This window comes from Lissotriton helveticus, chromosome 2_2, assembly GCF_964261635.1.
Source record: "Lissotriton helveticus chromosome 2_2, aLisHel1.1, whole genome shotgun sequence".
NCBI lineage: Eukaryota > Metazoa > Chordata > Amphibia > Caudata > Salamandridae > Lissotriton > Lissotriton helveticus.
The window spans coordinates 399444595-399466577 of record NC_136060.1 but is presented as its reverse complement, the minus strand read 5'-3'; positions in this window follow the sequence as shown (position 1 = coordinate 399466577).

Below are 21983 nucleotides of genomic sequence, written 5' to 3'. Positions count from 1 at the left end.
TGAGTTATAGTTAGCTGAACGAAATATAACGGGGGAATTTCTGTGGTTTGTACAAGAAGAATGTCCAACTAACTATAATGTCCCTGAAAACAATGTTTCTTTCAGTGAATTTCTAAGGTTTTTTTAAATGCTAATTCTAACTATAATGTGCCTAAAACCTATGTTTTTTTCAGTGAATTTCAAAGGTTTTTTAAATGCTAATTTCTAATTATAATGTTCATTAAAACTATGGTTTTTTCTGTGATTTTAAATTATCAACCCATTCTCAACCTGGTGAAAACTGCCAATATCGTCAGTTTTCCTGCCATAGCTTCTGCAAAAAAAGTCACCACAAATGAGAGCGACAATGAATGCTAATGATATACAGAGTAGGCGTACCCATGCAAAAATAACACAAAAACACCACTTCCCGATATTTTCAACGACCAGTCAAATCTGCGATGCAATCCAAAAACAGGCGAAAAGCCACATTAGTAGTAGGAATTTAACATCTGCCTTTTACTGGTGTAAAGAAGGACGACTACCTACAGTATAAAAAATGAAGCGCAACCCAGGGCCACATCTGAAGACCAACACATGTCATAGAGCTACTGATCATCCAGCTCTGACATCCAAGAAAGCCACAGCCCCCACCGCCACCACCCCCAGGACCTCCCCCTCGACCTCCCCACCCTACTACCACCGAGGCAGCGCAGAAGAGGACAGTGGACCTTCCCAAAACGGCATGGCCGCTCAGCCACACAATAGCTGATTGTTGGGAGATGTGTCAACCAAGTATGTGTGAAGGACGCAAGTCACCCATCAACAACAATGCATACAATGCCAGTGTAGCGGTGACGTACTGGACAGACCTCACTAGGCAGAGCACAGACCTCTCCATGTGTACAAATACTGCTCGTGCTTGTAGTGTTGTGGACAGGGAACACAACCATGTTACTTCAGGCAGTGGGGAAGATCTCGGTCATGTAGCTGTGTCGTCCCCCCCTGTAATCGAAAGTGGAAGCTGAGTGGGCTGGTCCAGCGTACGCCACTCCAGCGTAGGAGTGGGAATATATAGGCCCGGGGCTCTGGGTGTGGTTCACTTCTGGGAAGGCCAACGCATCTGCCAGAGTGGCGGCCCTCACCCTGCCATGAGGCCGCCGCCGTGAATGCCGGCCTCCTCGACACAGGCCCCCTGCGAACCCAGCGGCACAGCACCGCACAGTTATGTCCAGGCTGACTACTGCTTTCGATGTACATTGCGGACAGCAGGGCTCACAATTCAGATCGAGTCGCGATTGCAGATGAAGCTGTCCAGTTGTTATGTTAAATGATTTCTAAAGTGCTCAACTCACCCTGGGGCATCTCGGCGCTGCCTGGAAAATAGTAGTCTGAGGATTACAGAACCAGAACGAGACCGGGAAGCTTATTTGAACAGAAAAGCTTTCAGCTGTTTCCTAAAATACAGTAGCTAGAGATTTTACACAAAGCCGGAGGGAGCACATTCCAGTATCGTGGCGCAAGATATGAGAAGGCTCTACCCACTGAGCGGGTCAGGCGAATTCGGGGAACCTGAAGGAGACCCAATGTGCTGGATCTGAGTTTCCTGCAGTTTCCTGCAGGGGGAATATTTTACGAGTTTTTTTTTTTTTGGCAAGTAGAGAGGACCTCTGTTGTTCAAAGCATTATATGTGAGACAACAGATTTTAAAAAAGGATCTTTTTTATTGATAGCCAATGCAGTTCCGCAAGCAGCGGAGTCGAGGGGGAACCTGCAGGATGATTAAGGATCATTCTAGCGCTGTGTTCTGTACTACTTGTAATTTAGCCAGTAAGGTCTCTCCCACTTCCGCCAGCAAAGCATTGCCGTATTCCAGACGGCTAATTACCATTGCCTGAACTACGGTCCTGCGATGGGAGGTAGGCATGTAGGGAAGGATCTTTCGAAACAATCGTAAACTATAGTAGCACAAACTGGTTGTGACCGCAATGTGGTCCATCATGGTCATAGCCTGGTCCAGTTTTAACCCTAGATTTTTTACTGATTGTTTGGGAGTAGGAGCTGTGCCCAATTGAGAGGGCCTCAAGTCATCCAATCATATGTCTGAAGCATTTCCCATTAGCATGACCTCTGTTTTTTCTGGGTTTAATTGAAGACAGTTTTCTGTCATCCAATTAGAGATGGCAAGCATGCCGATGGCAAAATGGATTTTCTCTGACTTTGGGTTTAAACATAAGCTGCGTATCATCAGCATATAAGATGATCTCAAATCTCAGCTGCTCAACTATCCTTGCCAGGGGGGCCATATATATATTAAAAAAGAGTCAGGCTCAGGCAGGAGCCCTGGGGGACGCACTTGTCAAGATGCATTTTGGCTAAAATGTAAGGTCCTAACATGACAGTTTGAGTTCTCTCAGACAGAAAATGTTGCAGCCACTTCAGGGCTGTCCCTTGGATATCACAGGAGAATAGTCTCTCCGCCAGTTTTGAATGCAAGATGGTATCAAAAACTGCGGATAGATCTAGGAGACTCAGTACTATTGAGCCTCCTACATCTATTGTCTGCCTGAGGAAGTCAGTCACTGCCAGAATGGCGGTTCCTGTACTGAAACCTGGCCGGAAACCCGACTGCGAGGGATCCAAGATTTGATTAACTTCCAGGTAGGAACTTAGTTGTCTATTGATAATGCTTTTCAGCTGTTTCCCCAAGAGCGGTAATAAGGAGATGGGACGATAGTTACTAAGGATTAAAGGGTCCGCTCTTGTTTTTTTATTATTGGGCGGACAAATGCATCCTTCCATATGCTAGGGATGGTGCCGGTTTGGATAGAATGGTTAAAAATGTTGTGAATTGCAGAGGCACAGCTCGTGGCTAGAAGCGCCATAGGTTTTGGCAGGCAGGGATCTAACGGCGACCCAGATTTGGCAGTAGCAAGGTCTTTGAAGACCTCCAAAATTGAGGTCAGTTCAAAACTATCTACGGTGCTAGCTGCTGTTTTTCCCCACTCCTCCAATTTGGTGGGAGGTTCGAAAGTAGGGGGAATTAATGAAGAAAAGTTTTTGTAGATCTTAGATATCTTATCATGAAAATAAGTCGCAAAGGAGTTACAAAACTCCTGAGATTGCATTGGCGACTGTCTACAGACTTTTGGAGATACAACAACCCTTACTATACCAAATAAGGTTTTCGGGGAGTTGCAGGCGTTTTCTATTTGATTGATGATGAACAGATGTCTGGCTGCTTTTAAGTTCAGATGATATCTAGAAAAAGACTGTCTATAGAGTAGTCAAAGAAGATGGCTAGGTCCGCTGCGCTCATTCTGTGAAAGTTTTGGGGGGATTGGTGAAGTGGGGGCTGAGATAAAAGGGGGGTCCCAAAACTTTTTTTTCCCATGTTATTTTCCATAGGACGTTTAGACACGGCTACAGCTCGAACGGCTGAATGGATTTATAAGAGTGTGGGTCGCAGATCACGCTTTTGTTTAAATGGTGTAAATCCGTTCAGTAGTTGCTGAGAAAATTAAAGTTGAAATCAGTTATATATCTGTAAGCGAGCACGGGTGCGCGCACCTATGCGGGTGTGCGCGAGCGGCATTTGCTGTTTAACGTCTGTCAACATTCGATTCGGAGGAAATCAGGAAGTGTTGTCCGCCATTTTGTTAGTGCGAGTGAATATGTGTTTGGAGGGAAATTATCCTTTTTGCTTGGATTTAGAACGTTGAGATATGAACTTTTGACCTGTGCCTTCAGCTAGGTGCAGATTGAGCTGTTACCATGGTAACAGCCAGATAAGGCAGAGGGTGAAGGGTGACCGTTATGTGACTTTGAAAATATTGAAAGGATAACCAACTGAAATGTTAATTTGAATATGAAATTGTGCGGGAACAAATATGATTGGTTGAGGAGACATATATGAGTGTGTATTGACAGAAAATCTATGCCATTATTCGAGTTCCAGGGTAGTCCAGAGTCGTTCTAGTGGACCAGGCCCAAATCCGGGGAGTCGGCCGCCATTTTGAGCGTTCCGCAGCAACAGCCGCTCTTCACCCCGGCCACCGGAGCGGGTCCCCGGCCATCCAACCGAGTGGAACGCCAATGGCAGTCATGGTGCAGCTGACCGGGGAGTGAAACGCTAAGGGTCGCCCTGCTGCAGCTGACCGTGGGGATGGGCCTTGGCGCGTGGTGTCGCCCCGGGCTATTTGCACAACGGTCCTCCACCCCTAGGCCGCCACCTATGCTACCTCGACAGGAACAGCATCATGCATTTGGATCGATGTTGCAGCAGGCTGCCATGTAAATAGTTGTTTAATAAAACGTTTTACCCTGTTACTTTGCTGGTGTGTTGTATATATTTATAATATTTGCATAGGGTTTGTCGTTATTTTGGGCGGGGTGGGCGGCGGAGCCGAGCTGTCTTGCAGACATCATGGCGTCGAGCTCGGTTCCTCTCACTAGTTTCATATTTCTCATGAGGGGTTGTTCCTAATGTTTCTATTTTAGCGAGGTCAAAAAGAGATCCCATCAGTGGCCTACTGATTTTGCTTGATTCCTTTTGTTTTTTCCAACGATTTTTATGTTATAGTTTGCTTGCACGATACAGCGGCTAGTCCGCATTTTATATATATGTCCTTTTTATTAGGGGTGTCCTCCGGTGGAGTCGGATGATCTACCTCTAATAAACGGTCCGGGCTGAACCAACTACCAACAAACGGGGCAGAGATAGGCATGACGGATTACAAAGGGGACAAAAGTCTGCACTACCTATCCTTCACTGTCCGCAAAGACTAAACAGAGTATTGCGACTCTGTGCTTATTTGTGAATAGAGAATCACCCAAAGAGAACCAATTCTGAACGATCAATGTTCGGCCAAACAATCAATCAAATGAGGGATAAAAATAGGCACAACGGATTACAACGGGGGCTAAAGCCTGCGTTACCTATCCTTCACTATCTGCAAAGACTAAACAGAGTATTGCGACTCTGTGCTTGTTTGTAAATAGAGAATGAACCAAAGAGAACCAATTCCAAAACAGTAAATGCTTGGATAACAATCAATCAAATGGAGAGGGAAGCAGGCACGACGGATTACAACGGGGGCAAAGGCCTGCGTTACCTACCCTTCACTATCTGCAAAGAGAGAATACTCCTAAAAGAAAAGAGGGGGGGGGGGCAGCGTTGAAAGCACATCAGCGTGCATAAACACGAAAATGTTTTTACCTACCACGTACTTGACATTTTAAAGCTTTTGATATTTGCTATTAAAAAACCATTGAAATTCACTGAAAAAACCATAGGTTATAGACCATATATAGTTAGGAATTAGCATTTACAAAACCTTGAAAATTCACTGAAAAAACCATAGGTTTTACACACGTTATAGTTAGGAAGTAGCATTTAAAAAACCTATGAAATTCACTGAAAAAAACATAGGTTTTACACACGTTATAGTTAGGAAGTAGCATTTAAAAAACCTATGAAATTCACCGAAAAAAACATAGGTTTTACACCAGTTATAGTTACCAGGAAATTTTACTCGCATAAAACCATTGAAATTCCCACGTTATAGTTAGTTGGACTCACTATAACTTGCGCGTGCAATGCACTGCTGATGATGTCACATATTACATCACTCATGACGTGGTCAGTGACATCACTCATGACATCACTGATGACACCATCCTTGCGACAGAGTGACAGACCTCTTTTCACTGTAATGTAACCCTTGAAACACATATTCAAAAATAGAAACTCAAATTTTCAAAAAAATGGAGATACCCATACCAGTTACAACAACCAATTCAGTAAATCCACCATCTATATACACATCCACTCTTTCACCAACAGTTCTATGTAGTCACTCATACATATACTCACTCATCATATATAGTGATACACCTATATATCCTGTTACACAACGACAGTCATCCAAAAGATACTCTCACACATACTCACACATGCAAATAAACTATTAAACATCCATTTATTTGCATATACAGCTATACACACACTACCACTTTACTTCTAAGGAAACTTACACATACTTACTCTCTTAAACAATCACTTATAGAAACACATACTTATTTAAACAGGAACTCTTACAATCCCTCACTCTCACATATACTCACTTATATACATCAATATTCACATATACTAGATTAAAACATATGTAGTTATAGATAAAGACACTAGTGAGACAGTGATTCACTCACTAACATACATATATACACACTCATCCACCCATACAGTCCTGCACATATGCTGTATTCAAAACACATACAAACAGAGAGTCAGTCATTCATGCATCTATGTGCTAAGTAACACCCCCAGCAAACATATAGACGCTCATATTGATATTAAAAAACATCTAATAACCCATATACCTACACATGTAGCTACTCACCAACCCATGCAGCCACTTATACACAAAGTGAAACATTAATACAATGTTTAAAAATTTAAACATTACTCACTAATATTTATTTTTCAGAAAGACACACATTCACTGGATGGTGTCATCAGTGATGTCATGAGTGATGTCACTGACCACGTCATGAGTGATGTAATATGTGACGTCATCAGCAGTGCATTGTACGCGCAAGTTATAGTGAGTCCAACTAACTATAACGTGGGAATTTCAATGGTTTTATGCGAGTAAAATTTCCTGGTAACTATAACTGGTGTAAAACCTATGGTTTTTTCGGTGAATTTCATAGGTTTTTTAAATGCTACTTCCTAACTATAACGTGTGTAAAACCTATGGTTTTTTCAGTGAATATATATATATATATATATATATATATATAAATTGTTTTTTTCTGTGAATTTCTAAGGTTTTTTGGTTCTATTTTCTAACTATAACATCCCTATAATCTTTGTTTTTTTCATATGTATATACATACATATGAATGTATTTAAATGTATGTGTATATACATATAAATACATCCATAGCTGTTACATCACTGATGATATCACTGATGATGTCATCCACAGAACCCCTCACACACCGACTTACACCCCCATACAACCTCTCATACATCAATTCACACACCCACACAACCACACAACCACTCACATACTGATTCAAAGACCCATACAACTACTGGCACAAACACTCGCTCACTCATACTGCTCATCACCGGGGCTCAAAGAGCTTCCCCTCCTTTTTCTACAAATACCTGCCCAGGACCTGGCCCACCAAGGGGGCCTTTTCAAAAACAAGGGCAGGAGCCCGTGCATGTTTTTTTTATATATTTTTTCTGCAAATTACTGACCTTTATTCTGCCTATTTTTGCCCCTTCTGACCTTTACTCTACCTCTTACTGCTTGTTTCTGACCTTTATTCTGGCTCTCTCTGCTCATTTCTGACCTTTATTCTGCTTCTTTCTGCTAGTTTCTGACCTTTATTTTGCCTCTTGCTGCTCGTTTCTGTTTCTGACCTCTACCTTGCCTCTTGCTTCTCGTTTCTGACCTTTATTCTGCCTCTTTCTGCTCATTTCTCACCTTTATTTTGCCTCCTGCTGTTTGTATTTTTACCTTTATTCTGCCTCTTTCTGCTAGTTTCTCTCCTTTATTTTGCCTCTGCCTGCTCGATGCTGACCTTTATTTGGCCTCTTTCTGCTCATTTTGCACCTTTATTCTGCCTCTTTCTACTCGTTTTTGTCCTTTATTCTGCCTGTTTCTGCTCATTTTGCACCTTTATTCTGCCTCTTTCTGCTCATTTCTTATCTTTAACTTCCTGCTTGTTTCTGACCTTTATTTTGCTTCTTTCGGTTAATTTCTGACTTTTATTCTGCCTCTTTATGCTTGTTTCTGACCTTTATTCTCCCTCTTTCTTCTCATTGCTCATCTTTATTTTGCCTCGTTCTGCTCTTTTCCCCGGGACTGCAGAAGAAGCCTCAAGGCCTCAGGGAGGTGGTGGTCCCCGGGCCGTATAAGCCCCGGGAGGGGGCCATGCAGCCCCCTCGCCCTTTAAAATGTTATTTTGGCTCCAGAGATGTGGTGGACCCCAGGACACAAGAAGTCTGTGTGCCCTCGCAGTATTGTTGAAGTGGCCCAAGGGAGGTGGTTGTCCCCAGGGCTTGTAACAGCCAGGGAGGGGGGTCCGTATGGCCCCTCTTCATTAATTAAATAATGCACTGGGGAGGTGCTGGTCTCAGGGCTCATTTAAGCCCATGGAGAGGAGTCCTCGTGGCAGCCTCCATTAATTAAAATAAAGCCCCAGGGAGGCGGTGGTCTCCGGGGCATAAAGAGTTTCAGGAGGGGGCCCGTGTGGCACCATCCTTTTTTTTAAAAAAATGCCCCCAGGACCTGGCTCACCAGGGGGCCCTTTTCATAACAAGCGCAGGAGCCCGTCCGTGTTTTTCTTTATTACTGCCACGAATTTGCATCAAAAGTTTTTTTTTTAAATGTATTTGTTGCCCTGGAACCCCCCCCACCAGAGCTAGAGGGTAAGAGTATTTGTACTCTGTCCCCTTTTCTTTTTTTAATGTTTTTTTTGGTACTCAGCTGAAGACGAGACCCAAGATGGCTACCAACATTTCCTGGTTAAAGTGTTGGCAGCCAATCAGAGCTCTGCAAATCCCTGCACAAAGGTCTTTAATATTTGAAAATTAACTCCAATCGTAGATATACAAATTTGAATTTCTTTTAATATCTCGCACACTACTGAATGGATGTACATCAAATAACATCACTATCTGCGAACCAAAAGCTAGATTTCTGCCAAAATTTGGTGTAAATCCGTTCAGTGCTTCGGGCTGCAGGTGTGTCTAGAGAGTCTATGGCAGGTGCGGTCAGCACTGGTAGGAGTAGTAGGATGAGAGTGGGGCGGCGGGGGATAAGTCGACAGACTACGGGATAGGTAAAATTTAATTTAAAAAAAATAAAGCCACTTACGTTGCGCCGATGCGGTGAGATCAAGGTAAGTGGTTTTATTTATTGTTTAATTTGATATGACCTATCCCGTCAACTGCCGACTTCCCCCTGCCGCTCCGCCTCACCGCTCTTACCTGTGCCGGCCACGCCTGGTCTATGGAAATTAACATGGGACCATGACTACAGCCTGAACTGCTGGATGGAATTACTCCTAACTTGGCAGAAAGTTAGCTCTTGGTCCAGAAATAGTGTTTTCTGTTATTTGGTGTAAATCTGTTTGGCAGTTTTTGAGTTATTAAAAGAAATCTACATTCGTATACATATGGACGCGGATCTTCCAAGGATCCAACAGTTCCCGTGCTGAAATCTGATTGGCTGCATCTTGGGAATTGGCTTCAACTGCTTCCCACAAAAAAACTCTTTAACAAAGGAAGAGGGGCTGGGTAGGAATACCCTGATCTCCTAATTATGGTCTTGGTGTTCCCTTGTGACCAGGACAGAGCCAAAAAGCACTTTCTTTTTTAATTTTTGCTGCGGAAATGCGACGGAGCCGTGAATCCAGCGAAGACAACTGTGTTTCCTGTGCGTGTTTTCATTAGAGACCCTGGGTTGACTGGGACCCGGGGCATTTTTTTCTAAAAGGAGGGTGCACGTGTGGCATTTCTCCTAAGGCTCTTTGAGCCCTCAGGACCACCGCCTCCCTGTGGTTTTATGTAAATATTGGAGGGGGCCATGTGGGCCCCCACCATTGGCAGATTTGAGCCATGGGGACCACCACCTCTCCAGGACTTTATTATTAAAATGGAGGTGGGCCCCATCGACCCCCTCCTAGGAATGTTAAAGCCCCGGGGACCACCACCTCCTGGGACTTCAATTATGTAGGCCCTGCCCCCTTTGTCTACCACTTTGCAAAAGGCACCTCCAGGTACACTACCTATTGGGGGATGAAATCCCCTTCTATACTGAGAGCTCTTGGGTGCCAATTACCTCTCCTGTTACCATTAGTAAGTCTCACCCAACATGATTGCTGAGACCTTATCAGAGGCCCTGCCCCCTTTTTCCACTGTTCTGCATATTCACCTCCTGGTGCATTGCTCATTTGGGGATGAAGATAATGCTGAGGGTCCTCAGGGGCCAAGAACCATCAGTAAGTCCCACACAGGGGGATTGCTGAGTGATTATTGGAGGCCCGTCCCTTTCTCCACCACGCTTCAAATGGGCCTGGTGCACCACTCATCGGGAAATTAAGTCACCTTGGAAGCTAAGGGTCTGTGGGGGCCAAGAACCCCTTCTGTTTCCACCCGTGAGTCCCACACAGCTGGATTTCTGAGAGGTCTTCAGAGGCCCTGCCCCCTGTGTCAACCACTCTGCAAACACACCTCATGGTGCACTACTCATTGGGGGATGAAGTCTTCTTGGATGCTGAGTGTCCGTGGGGGCCAAGAACCGCTCCTGTTACCACCAGTAAGCCCCACACAGCAGGATTGCTGAGAGCTTATCAGAGGCCCCGCTCCCTTTGTCCACCACTCTGTTGACGCGCCTCTGGGCACACTAATGGTTGGGGAATGAAGTCCCCTTTGTTCCTGAGGGTCTTTGGATGCTGAGGATTTTTGGGGTCCAAGAACTCTTCCTGTTACCACCTGTAAGTCCCACACAGCAGTGTTGCTGAGAGCTCATTTGAAGCCCTGCCTCCTTTCTCGACCCACTGTACAGATGCATACAGCCACTCATAAACCTACTCATAGACCCCTAAAGTCACTCACACACCCACATAGCTACTCACACACCACCCACTCACAGACCCATGCAGCCACTCACACACCCATTCACATATCCACAAAACCACTCACACACCTACTCAAAGACCCATACAGCCACTCCCATACCCACTCACCTACCTATACAGCCACTCACATACCTGCTCTCAAATATTACCGGATTACAATTAGTAAATAAATTTTTTTTAAGTTGTAATTCCACAGAAAAACCAAAGGTTATGGAGGCGTTATAGTTAGGGAGTAGAATTTTAAAAACCGTAGAAATTCACAGAAACAAACAAAGGTTACATGGATGTTATAGTTAGGCACAGATGTCACTTATATAAAGCCATAGAAATTCAGCAGTTATAGTTACCTGAGCGAACTATAACTTACGTCCACACAATGCACTGCTTATTGCCTCACATATTACATCACTCATGACATCGTCAGTGACATCACTCATGACATGGTCAGTGACATCACTTATCACATCACTGATCACATCACCCACAGAACCACTCACATACCCACTCACACCCCCACACAACCTCTCATACGCTGTCTCACACACCCACAGAACCACTTACATACTCATTCAAAATCGCAAACAACCACACACACACATCTGCACTCAACCATAGAGCCAATCACACACCTACTCAGTCACCTATGCAGGCACCCACACAACCACTCATTCACCCGTATAACAACTCAAACAGCCACACACTCACATGCACAGCTACTCAAACACCCACTTATTCAACCATACAACCCCTTACACAGCTATTCACTCATGTGCACAACCAATGAACACAGCCATACACTCACTGATGCAGATACTCATACAAATATCACTCTCCAGTACAGCCACTTACAAAGCAACTCCCTGGACCAAACATCCACTAAAACAGTCAAACTCTCGCCCAAACAGCCAGTTACACACCCACTTGCTCCACCATTTAGCCATTCACACACCCACCAATTCAGTCACTGATTTAGCCACTCAGACACTCACTTACACACCCATAGAGTAACCACACAGCCACTCACCCACCTGTACAACCATTCACACACCCACTAACTCCCCAATACAGCTACTCTCACAGCCAATTATTTACCTATACAGCCACTTACACACCCACTCACACACTGATACAGTCACTTACATATTTTAAAATTGTATCACTCATAAGTAGTACAGAGAGTATACTGATTAACTTCTGTGGCGCCTTGGTATATATATATATGTGTGTGTGTGTGTGTGTGTGTGTGTGTGTGTGTATGTATATGCAAAAAAGAAGTGGAAAACTCTGGGTAGTTCCCATGTTTATAGGAGGAGCAGCTCCTATTTAGAGCACCCTACAACATCAGGTATGCTCTAAATTTCCTCACCTCAAATGTCTGTTTTTCTAGCAAATGTTTTTTAGCAAGGTTTTTAAGTATAGGATTAGCACAATGCCATCCACGCTGAGCTAGAAAGGGACAAAGGGACTTATTTACAAGCCCCTTTTGCCACTTTTGCATAATTTTTAACATGGGAAAAGTGACGTACGGGAGCGCAATTGATGGAGCAAGTTTTCGTACGTAAAGAGACTTGCTCTGAGTCAATCCTCTCGAAATAACATGTAACAAATGAATCAACATGTTTTGTGAATATTAATAATTGCACCACACAACATTTATTTTATATAGGGGAAGCTTTACTATGTGCTTTACTAACAAGTAACCCAAGTGTCTTAATATGGCTGCTGAAAAATGCGGGAACCCTTCTGCGCGTGCGTCTACTACATCTACGTAGTGTGACGTACTTTTGCTTTTGGTGGCAATTCTTTGCAGTTGCGCAGTAGTGGCTAAGAAGGCCGCTTCAAATTTCACATACTATCGCATATGCTCATGCTTGAACTAAACCTTGTGTGTTCTGCTTAACTACTAATGGTATGGCTAAAATAAATTAATGGGATTAGAGTAGGAATACGTGGTATACAGTGCATTGCTTTATTTCTGTATTTTAACGTGTCTTTCTTTGACTTTATTATTAGCTCGTATTTGGGCCTGAAGGGTGCTGCAAAACTCCATCTTGAAACTGGTGCGTGTTGGCATTCAAAAGCTGAAAACCTTGAACCTCTGTAATTAAAAGGCCGCCAAGACTCACTTTTACCAGCGATGCGCCTGGGAACGGAACCCCATGACCCGTAGAAAGGAAGAACTGAAATTTTGTTAACATTGTACATTAAATAAAAATATTGTTGCTGGGTGGAATAAAAGACATGGGAAAATAAAATTATGGGCAGGAATTTAGCCTAAGTAAAATAAGGGAAAATTACTTCATACTAGTATGGTGGGATGACCTCTCCCCGTCTTTTTGACCAATCAAATGAAAGGAATACACAAATTTGCAACATTGGGGGTGGTACATGCCCTGGAAAATTGTATAACTAAGGTAGGCTTAGTCAGTTAGATTGTCCAACTTGTCACAGACCTGTCACTGACCTAACGTCTGCTGAAGGAGATCGTGGATGTCGCAGACTTCAGAGGGCTAGTCGAGCACTCTGAAAGAAGAATCGGGAGATTGCTGTGGGAGAAGACTCTGTCAGCTAGAGGGAACAAGAGTAACTGCAGAGAGAGGTGTGACGCTCAGTGGTTTATTTGACATAGTTGTTCCTGCTGACTTATGGACCGAATGTAAAATTAGAGTAGATTGGCCTAATGATTAATACCCAGGAGATGCAAAGACAGGAGCCCCATCAAATGATGTGATGAAAAAGTATGATCAGGTAATAACTTATTAGTAGGGAAACGTCCCACCAAAAAAAACAAATTGGACAAAAATAGACAGAACTACCCAAAATAAAGATGAATCTGTACATGCATGTTATGAACATCTTTTGCAGGTATTTAAACAATACAGTGGGTTAGAAAACATTGATAATAAGGACATTACACATTTTATATATCGTTTTGTGTCTGGACTAAAACCAGAAATATCTCAAATGATTAAAAAGCATAAGTTATGCTGGCAGGCAAAACCTATAGATGAAATCCTTAAGTATGCAAAATACTGTGGGGCTTAAATTAATAATAATAAATGTTGCGAAAGAAATTAGAAGAAAAAGTAATGTGGGCTCAAGTTAAATTAGCAGAACAACAGGAACTTCAGTTAAGTCAACAGGCAAATAATCAAGGAAGAGGGGAAGGTCAAGGTGAGAACAGTGGGGGAAAACCTAGAAGCAGAATGAGCGAAGAAGAAGCTAAGAAAAAGTTTCCGTGTCAAGGGTGCGGAAAATTGGGGCATTGGAAGAACAAGTGTAAACTTATACAGAATAATAATGTCCAAACTCAAAATTTAAATCCACAGACGCAGAATGAGGTGTCAATGAGACAGCCGCAACAGGTAATACAGAATCAATCCCCTCTTTCATGGCATTTTATGCCATCACTAATTATTGAACCAGATGCCAACATTAGCAGTTTCCCATTTCTATTTCTTCTATTACTTTAGTATTTACTTTTCTTTTGAAAACCTATGATTCTTTTGTAAATATCTCCTTTCATTTCTTCAAGTTGAATTTCATAAAATTTCCTTTTCATTCACTGTGTACCATTTTCTGTTTCTGCAGCATTTGCACCAAATCAGTATCATTAATATTAATAGTGTTATTCCCATTATTGGCATCAGTATTCGACCTAAAATATTTCTTCCAACACTAGAAAACCAACTACCAACAGAAGAGAGACCATCAGTTAGCCTCTTCCAGGCACTATCAACTTCCAGTGGTTTCAATTCTTCTTTCAAATTTGTAATATTCCTGACATATCTTCCAATTTCAATACTTTTGTCAGGTATATAGGTGCAACAATGTTAGGCCTTCAACATTTTACAGACTCTGCCCTCTTTTGCCAATAATATGTCAAGAGCAAGTCGGTTTTGTAAAACCATAGATCTTACCACAACTGATTCGGTATTGATCAATAAAACTCCTCCAGCAGTGTCAGTCTATAAGCGATCAACCACTGTAGATAATTTACAAATTCTTGGTGTATTCAGAATTACTCCCAGTGAAGGTATCAATGCATTGAATATATCTCCTACGTTTTCTGAAAAACGAGCACTTTTCTTTCGTGTTAGTCCATTATTTTCTTCATTGCTTCCAGTGATTCTTTTTACATGATATACCTTTGGGAATACTATTCCAAAATAGCAACTCCCATACCAATGATCAGGCAGCTTAAAGTAAGCTTTATTTCCACAAATGTAATAGACTCCAGGATATACTGGATTAGTTCCCCCTTTTAGTCCCCAACCCCCGATTATTAGGAAGTTGTGTTCACATTCACTAGAACCAATTAATACATTGTTATACTCTGTTTTTAACCTATGGAGACTGATTTTCCCATTCTTTTTAAGGTCCAGGGACATAGCAGCATGAGTCTTGCCAGTTGCAAGAAAATACTCCCTCACAGCCCATTTGGGTATCTGAGGTTTCAGTTCATTAGCCTTTCTATCGAAATCCTGTCTTCTTTTCTCTACTAAATTCAAAAATATCTTTTCTTCTTCATGTAACTTACATGTTAGATTATCTTTATGTGCTTCAGCTACGTCTATAGTTTTCATTGTTAGAAAATATTCACCCATGAATTGTGAATCCCTACTGCTAAGTACGGAGTTCATGTTTCTACACAGAGGTATTTCAGAAAAAATCACATCTAGGCTAGAATAATAATATTGTAATTTTTCAGTTCAATAGAATAAACTAGCTAGGATGCTATATGAAATACCATATGTCAGTGGTAAATAATGATACGTCACTCCTGCTACTGATGTCGGTAATTTCATACAAACATAGCAATCACTAACTTCCATGGTTTCTAAATAATGTACTAACAGATTAGCAAAAACATTTAAATCCGTCTCGTTTCTATTTATACTGTGGTGTTATTCTGTCTCATCTGGTGCTTCTAATTCTACTCTGTCCTGTTTGAGGTTAGATACCTTTCCATGTGAATTAGTGTCATTCTGTTTACTTGCAGTCATTAGATAAGGTATGCCTATTGTCATATGCATATTCTACAACATGTATTTATACAATTTCTCTTCGGTTTTCCAGCAGCTCTATTATCAGCCATTTCTGACTAAGGAGACTTATTAACCTCTTTGTAACTTTTGTATAGAATACAAACTTTATAACTTTATTTATTTCAAGTTGGTCTTACTTCTTTGTCAATTCAATCAGCACTTAATTCTTCATCACTGTCTCCACTTATTTCTAGAGTCCTCAAGTATCACCTATCCATTCAGGACCCTTGAATTTATTATTCAGTCTTTTCAACCGTGGACTTCTCCTTTTAGGTTTTTCTGTTGATGGTCCACTTTGACTTGTTACTTCATCTACTTGGTCTAGTTCTTCATTTACTGTTTTAAGGTAATATTTAAGTCTCCTGATAATACTAGGCCAAGTATCACCTTTTTTGAGTCTTTTAGCTGGCACTGTGCTTTCACTTTCTCCAAATGCTCTTTTGTTTTCGTTGAATTGTGGCACAATTTGTTCACTTTTGTCTTCAGTATTCCTCTCTATCTGACCTTGTCCAGTGCTTTTTACCTTTGCCGTTTCTACCTGGATGTGTTCTTCTACTCTATTCTGACCCTGTTCAGGAGTTTGTTCATTTTGACTTTTGACTTTGTTCTCCTTCTTCTTCCTGAACTTGTCTTTCTTGTCCTAACTGGTCCTGCTCAGGTCTTACTAATTCTTGATTGTCTTCTGCCTGGACATTTCCTCTAGTGTCTATCTGTCCCTCCTCAGACTCGCGAGTGCTGTATCTATTTTCTTCTATCTGAGTGTATTGCTCTTTCCTTATCTGGTCCTCCTCAGATTTGATGTTAGCTTTGTTTTCTGTAATCTGAGTGTGTTCTTCTATTCCTGTCTCATCCTCACTATCACTCTGTCTGTCTAGATATGTTTGCCTTCTTGTTCTCACAGTTATATCAGGTATGTCCACTATTGGGATCCAGTCATCCTGACTAGTGCTAGGTTGTTCTTGATCAGCTACTACAGAATGTATTGCTTATGATTCCTCAGCTGTACAACCATCTGCCATTTCAATCACTTCAGCTTGTTGTGATTCCGTTTCATCAGGTGCTGGTATCCTCTTTGTGTGGCTGTCATATATCTAATTAGGCAATCCTGCACATTTTACAGCTGTTGTCGTTACTAACATAACCTGATGTGGTTTTCCCCACCTTGGTGCTAGGCAAGATTCTCGAGTGTGCTCTTTCACTACTACCCAATCACCAGGATTCAGGTCATGTGCATGGTTCAGCTGCCTGGCAACAGCGTCTTCCCCAACCTGGTGAGGGATAGCACGCACTTGGTCAGCCAACTCTTTGCAATATTCTAGTACCAAATCATCAGATATATTCAACAGCTTGTGTCCTGGTATACATGCTTGCCTAATTGCCCTTCCCATGAGTATCTCATGGGGACTCAAGCCTGTATTCTTGTCTGGAATGCTTCTGAGTCCCATTAGGACAAGAGGTAAAGCATCAGGCCACTCCAGTGGGGTGGATGCACACACCTTTCCCAGTCTTGACATTCAATTGTTCTACCACTCCAGAAGCCTCTGGGAGGTATGCACAGGGAAGCTTTTGCTCAATTTTAAATGCTTCACAAATTAATTTAATTATTTCATTATCAAAATGAGACCCTCGGTCTGACTCAATCGTTACTGGAAAACCAAATCTAGGAATGAGCTTTCTCAAGAGGAGTTTGGCCACAGTCAAGCTGTCATTTCATCTGGTTGGGTATGCCTCTACCAACTTGGAAAATAAACAAACAATGAGAAGTACATATTTCAACCATCAACAAGCAGGTAACTGAATGAAATCAATGTGGCGTCTTATGAATGGACCTTCAGCGTTCCCAATTGTTCCCGGACAAACTACAGATTTTCTGCCTGGGTTCATTTGTTGACAAATTAATCATCTCTGGCAAAGGCTCTCTGCGATATTCCTAAACCTTACATTAAATCAATCTTGTCGGAAAAGTTGAACCATTGAATCTCTGCCAAGCATACAGTCTGGTAACACAGGTCTTCCATCTAAATAAATTATAACACCATCATCATTTCTTCTCTGACAACCTATTTTCTCCCATTCCTCTTTCTCCTTTGGTTCTGCTTCATTTTGTAAATCTCTTACTTCCTCCCATGTTCCTATGCCCTCAAGTAGCATAAGTTGGCAGCTGATTTCACATGCATCAATTTTCTTGTTTACTGCTATTTTGTGTTTAGCACAATGTAGGGCCACTTGGTCAGCATAACGGTTACCAGCTTTCACTTTATCAGTTCCAGATTGGTGAGCAGCACACTTGACCACAGCCACTTCTTTTGGCAATTGAATTTCTTCAATGAATTCTTTTACAAAATGTCAATTTTTAATAGGGGTTCCTGAAGAAGTCATTAACTCCCTTGGCATCCAGAGCTGGCCAAAGTCATGCACAACCCCATAACCATACTGACTGTCAGTGTAGGTACACAGACAAAATATCGAAAATAAAATATCGGAAAGACAAAATATCGAAGTTAAAATATCGAAGATAAAAAATATTGGGAAGCAAATATATCGGATACAAAAATATTGTAATAGGTAAGTAAGTAGAAATATCGAAAAAAATAATATCGTATGACAAAATATCGACAATACAAAATATCGTGTAGTAATGGAAAAAATAAATAGTGTAGGAAAAAATATAATAATTGTAAATAAAAATTTGATAAAAAGGTCTATATTAAAAAATTACAATATATTTAATATAAAAATATTTTAAAAAAACATATATAGTTTTAGGAGCGGGTTATTGGGTTTATAGGGGATAAGGGTGGGAAGTAATTTAAAAATAATTAATAAATTAATATATATTTGTACAAAATTTTTATTAATAATTAATTGGTAAATAATTAATATTAATTAGTTAATTAATTAATATAATATCGTACATAATTGTACAAAATTAATAATTGGTAATTAATTATTATTAATTAGTTAATTAATTAATATAATTTTGGACATACTTTTAAATAATAAATAATTGGTAATTAAATAATAATAATTAATTGGTAATTAATTAATATTAACTAGTTAATTAATTAATATAATTTTGTATATATTTTTAAATAATAAATAATTGTTAATTAATTATTATTAATTAGTTAATTAATTATTTTAAATTTTTACATATTTTTAAATAATAATTAATTGGTAATTAATTAATATAAATTAGTTAATTATATTAATTAGCTTCATTTAGTTTAATATATATTTTTTACTTATTGTAAATTAATTTGGAAAAAATTATATTAATAATTAAATTTATTTCTTTACAGCTAATGTGCTAATATATTAACTTTATTGTTATTGTTAATTAATAATTAATTTGTAATTACATAATAATAATTATTTTTGGGTAAAGGAGTATTGTTAGAGTTCAGGGTCAGTTTTCAGTTCTTGGTTAAAGGGGTATTTTTAGGGTTCATGGTCAGTTTTCAGTTTTTGGGTAAAGGGGTATTTATTGGGTTCAGGGTTAGTTTACAGTTTTTGGGTAAAGGTGTAGTTTTTGGGTTCAGGGTCATTTTTCAGTTTTTGGGTAAAGGGGTATTTCTTGGGTTCAGGGTAAGTTTTCAGTTTTTGGGTAAAGGGGTATTTCTTGGGTTCAGGGACAGTTTTCAGTTTTTGGGTAAAGGGGTATTTTTTGGGTTCAGGGTCAGTTTTCAGTTTTTGGGTAAAGGGGTATTTTTTGGGTTCAGGGTCAGTTTTCAGTTTTTGGGTAAAGGGGTATTTTTAGGGTTCAGGGTCAGTTTTCAGTTTTTGGGTAAAGGGGTATTTTTTGGGTTCAGGGTCAGTTTTCAGTTTTTGGGTAAAGGGGTATTTTTTGGGTTCAGGGTCAGTTTTCAGTTTTTGGGTAAAGGGGTATTTTTTGGGTTCAGGGTCAGTTTTCAGTTTTTGGGTAAAGGGGTTTTTTAGGGTTCAGGGTCAGTTTTCAGTTTTTGGGTAAAGGGGTATTTTTAGGGGTCAGGGTCCGTTTTCAGTTTTTGGGTAAAGGGGTATTTTTTGGGTTCAGGGTCAGTTTTCAGTTTTTGGGTTAAGGGGTATTTTTAGGGTTCAGGGTCAGTTTTGGGTTTTTGGGTAAAGGGGTATTTTTAGGGTTCAGGGTCAGTTTTCAGTTTTTGGGTAAAGGGGTATTTTTTGGGTTCAGGGTCAGTTTTAATTTAATGTACGCTGGATTTGGTATAGTAATAATTTAATTATTAGAGACCAATATATACTCACATTTAATATACAGTGCAACATTTCTGATAAGATTGTTACATTATAGTAAGATAATGATACAAATAGTTCAACATGATTGTAGAAACATTTTTTTATTTATGTTTCACAAATAAAATGTTATTTCATAACAAAAATCTTTTTATTACATTTGGTTTTATAAACATATTTTATAAACACAATGATAAGCAACTATACAGAAGCATTATTATTTTCATACTTTTTGTACAAAAATGAATATTATTTTTTATCTCTTTTACATATTGTAATTTCATAAAGAAATGTAGAAATAACAAAAGTATTTTTTACACTTTATTTCAATACATAAAATATTTATTATATGAGTCACATATTTTTAACACATTTTTCTATTATTATAATTTTTGACAATGTAGTTATATTTCTAGACATTGTTAATATAAATATTATTCTTTTCATAATATGTATTTATTACATTCATTTACATATTTGTTAATCAAATCATTGTAGGATTAAAGTAAATATTTCTTTACAATAATAGAAACTTAATGTTCATTTTTGCATATTTAGTGAAGTATATATATTATATTTTATACTTGGGACTATTTTATTGCATTTGGGTGCTTTATTTTGTAACCGGGTTAGGTCGTTTTGGGTTATTTGGAAGAAGGGCTGATCGCGGTTGGGAGACACTTCACGTCGCTTCAGGTAAGGTTTTTTTTATATGTTTTATGTGTATTTTAATGATGTTTTGAGACTACTGACCTTATATTTTGTGTTGTTGAATGTGAGGGAGGTATGTTTTAGATTTCGAAAACAGATAATTACTTATGGTATATACACGTAGTGTTAGTTAGTTAACTCATTATATATAGAGTGAATTTTAGTCTTTTACGGTATATCTACAAGTTAAATCATCTATTTTAATATGTTTGTACCTAATTAGTAGCTAATTAATGTAGGTGGGAATGTCTGTTTTCTATGTTTTTGTCATAGGTGTATGCTACATCGGAAGTTCCGTTTTTTTTTAAAGGAACTGTTTGTTTGTTTAATTCAACACTGCTTTACAAACACTTCTTTACATTTTTCGGTTTTGCTGGAGCGATTCTTTCTATTTTTCCAATTTTTCGGGTTTTTTATGCTTATTCGATGGCTCTGGACAACGTGGATGTGTTAATTTTGGAATAGTTGTATTTTTACATTTTTTTTTGGGTTAATTTTGCACTACCTGGATTACTTTGGTGGACCAGGAGGTTATTGGATTGACAACATGATTGGTAAGTCCTTGCTTTCTTATTTTGTGTGGGTGGGTAATGTTATTTTTATTATGGAATAGTTTTTTACTTGTTCTTTAGTTTTAATGTGTGCATATATTATAATAATATCTCTATATATTGCATACATTAAATACTTTAGAAGCTCACGTTACATATGTTTCCATACTTAGGTGATACTTTTAGTGTTTTATAACATTTTGGGAATTAATTAGAGTAGTGTTTTGGCAATGATATTTAGGTATTCTATGCCTTTTGTACTAGGGTAAAGTTTAACTTGTTCTTTCAGGTACTTGTGCATTTGTTTATTTTGCTTTGATGTTTTAGGGACAAGTTCAGTTACAGATTGGTCCATTCTAAATTCCTGGTAGCTCTGTTCTTTCTGTAGGCATTTAATGAAATGTTCTAGAGTAGGTTTGGTTCTGCCAGTTGATTGTACAAATGCATTGTGCCAACCTTCCACTGCATTGTTAGTTTTTGAATCTCCGTTAAGGGTACTTCTGTAAACGTTCCACCAGGGTATGAGGAATTTGGGATTTCGTCTGTGGCCAGATCTGTGGAGTCTGCCTACCCAGGTGTCTTCAAAGTAGTCGAGAAATGGACTTAATTTAGCTTCATTTTGTTTGTAGAAGGGGCTGTCTATAAGAATGTTGTAGTGTTCAGCTACGTCTGTTTCAGGTACATAAGCAAGTGCAATGAGTTTTTTAATTTGGAAAGCAAAAGATGAGTTTGTAGCATATTCGACACTTAGGGTAGTTTTTTGAAGGTGTCTCCATAAACACTGGTTCAAATGATAATA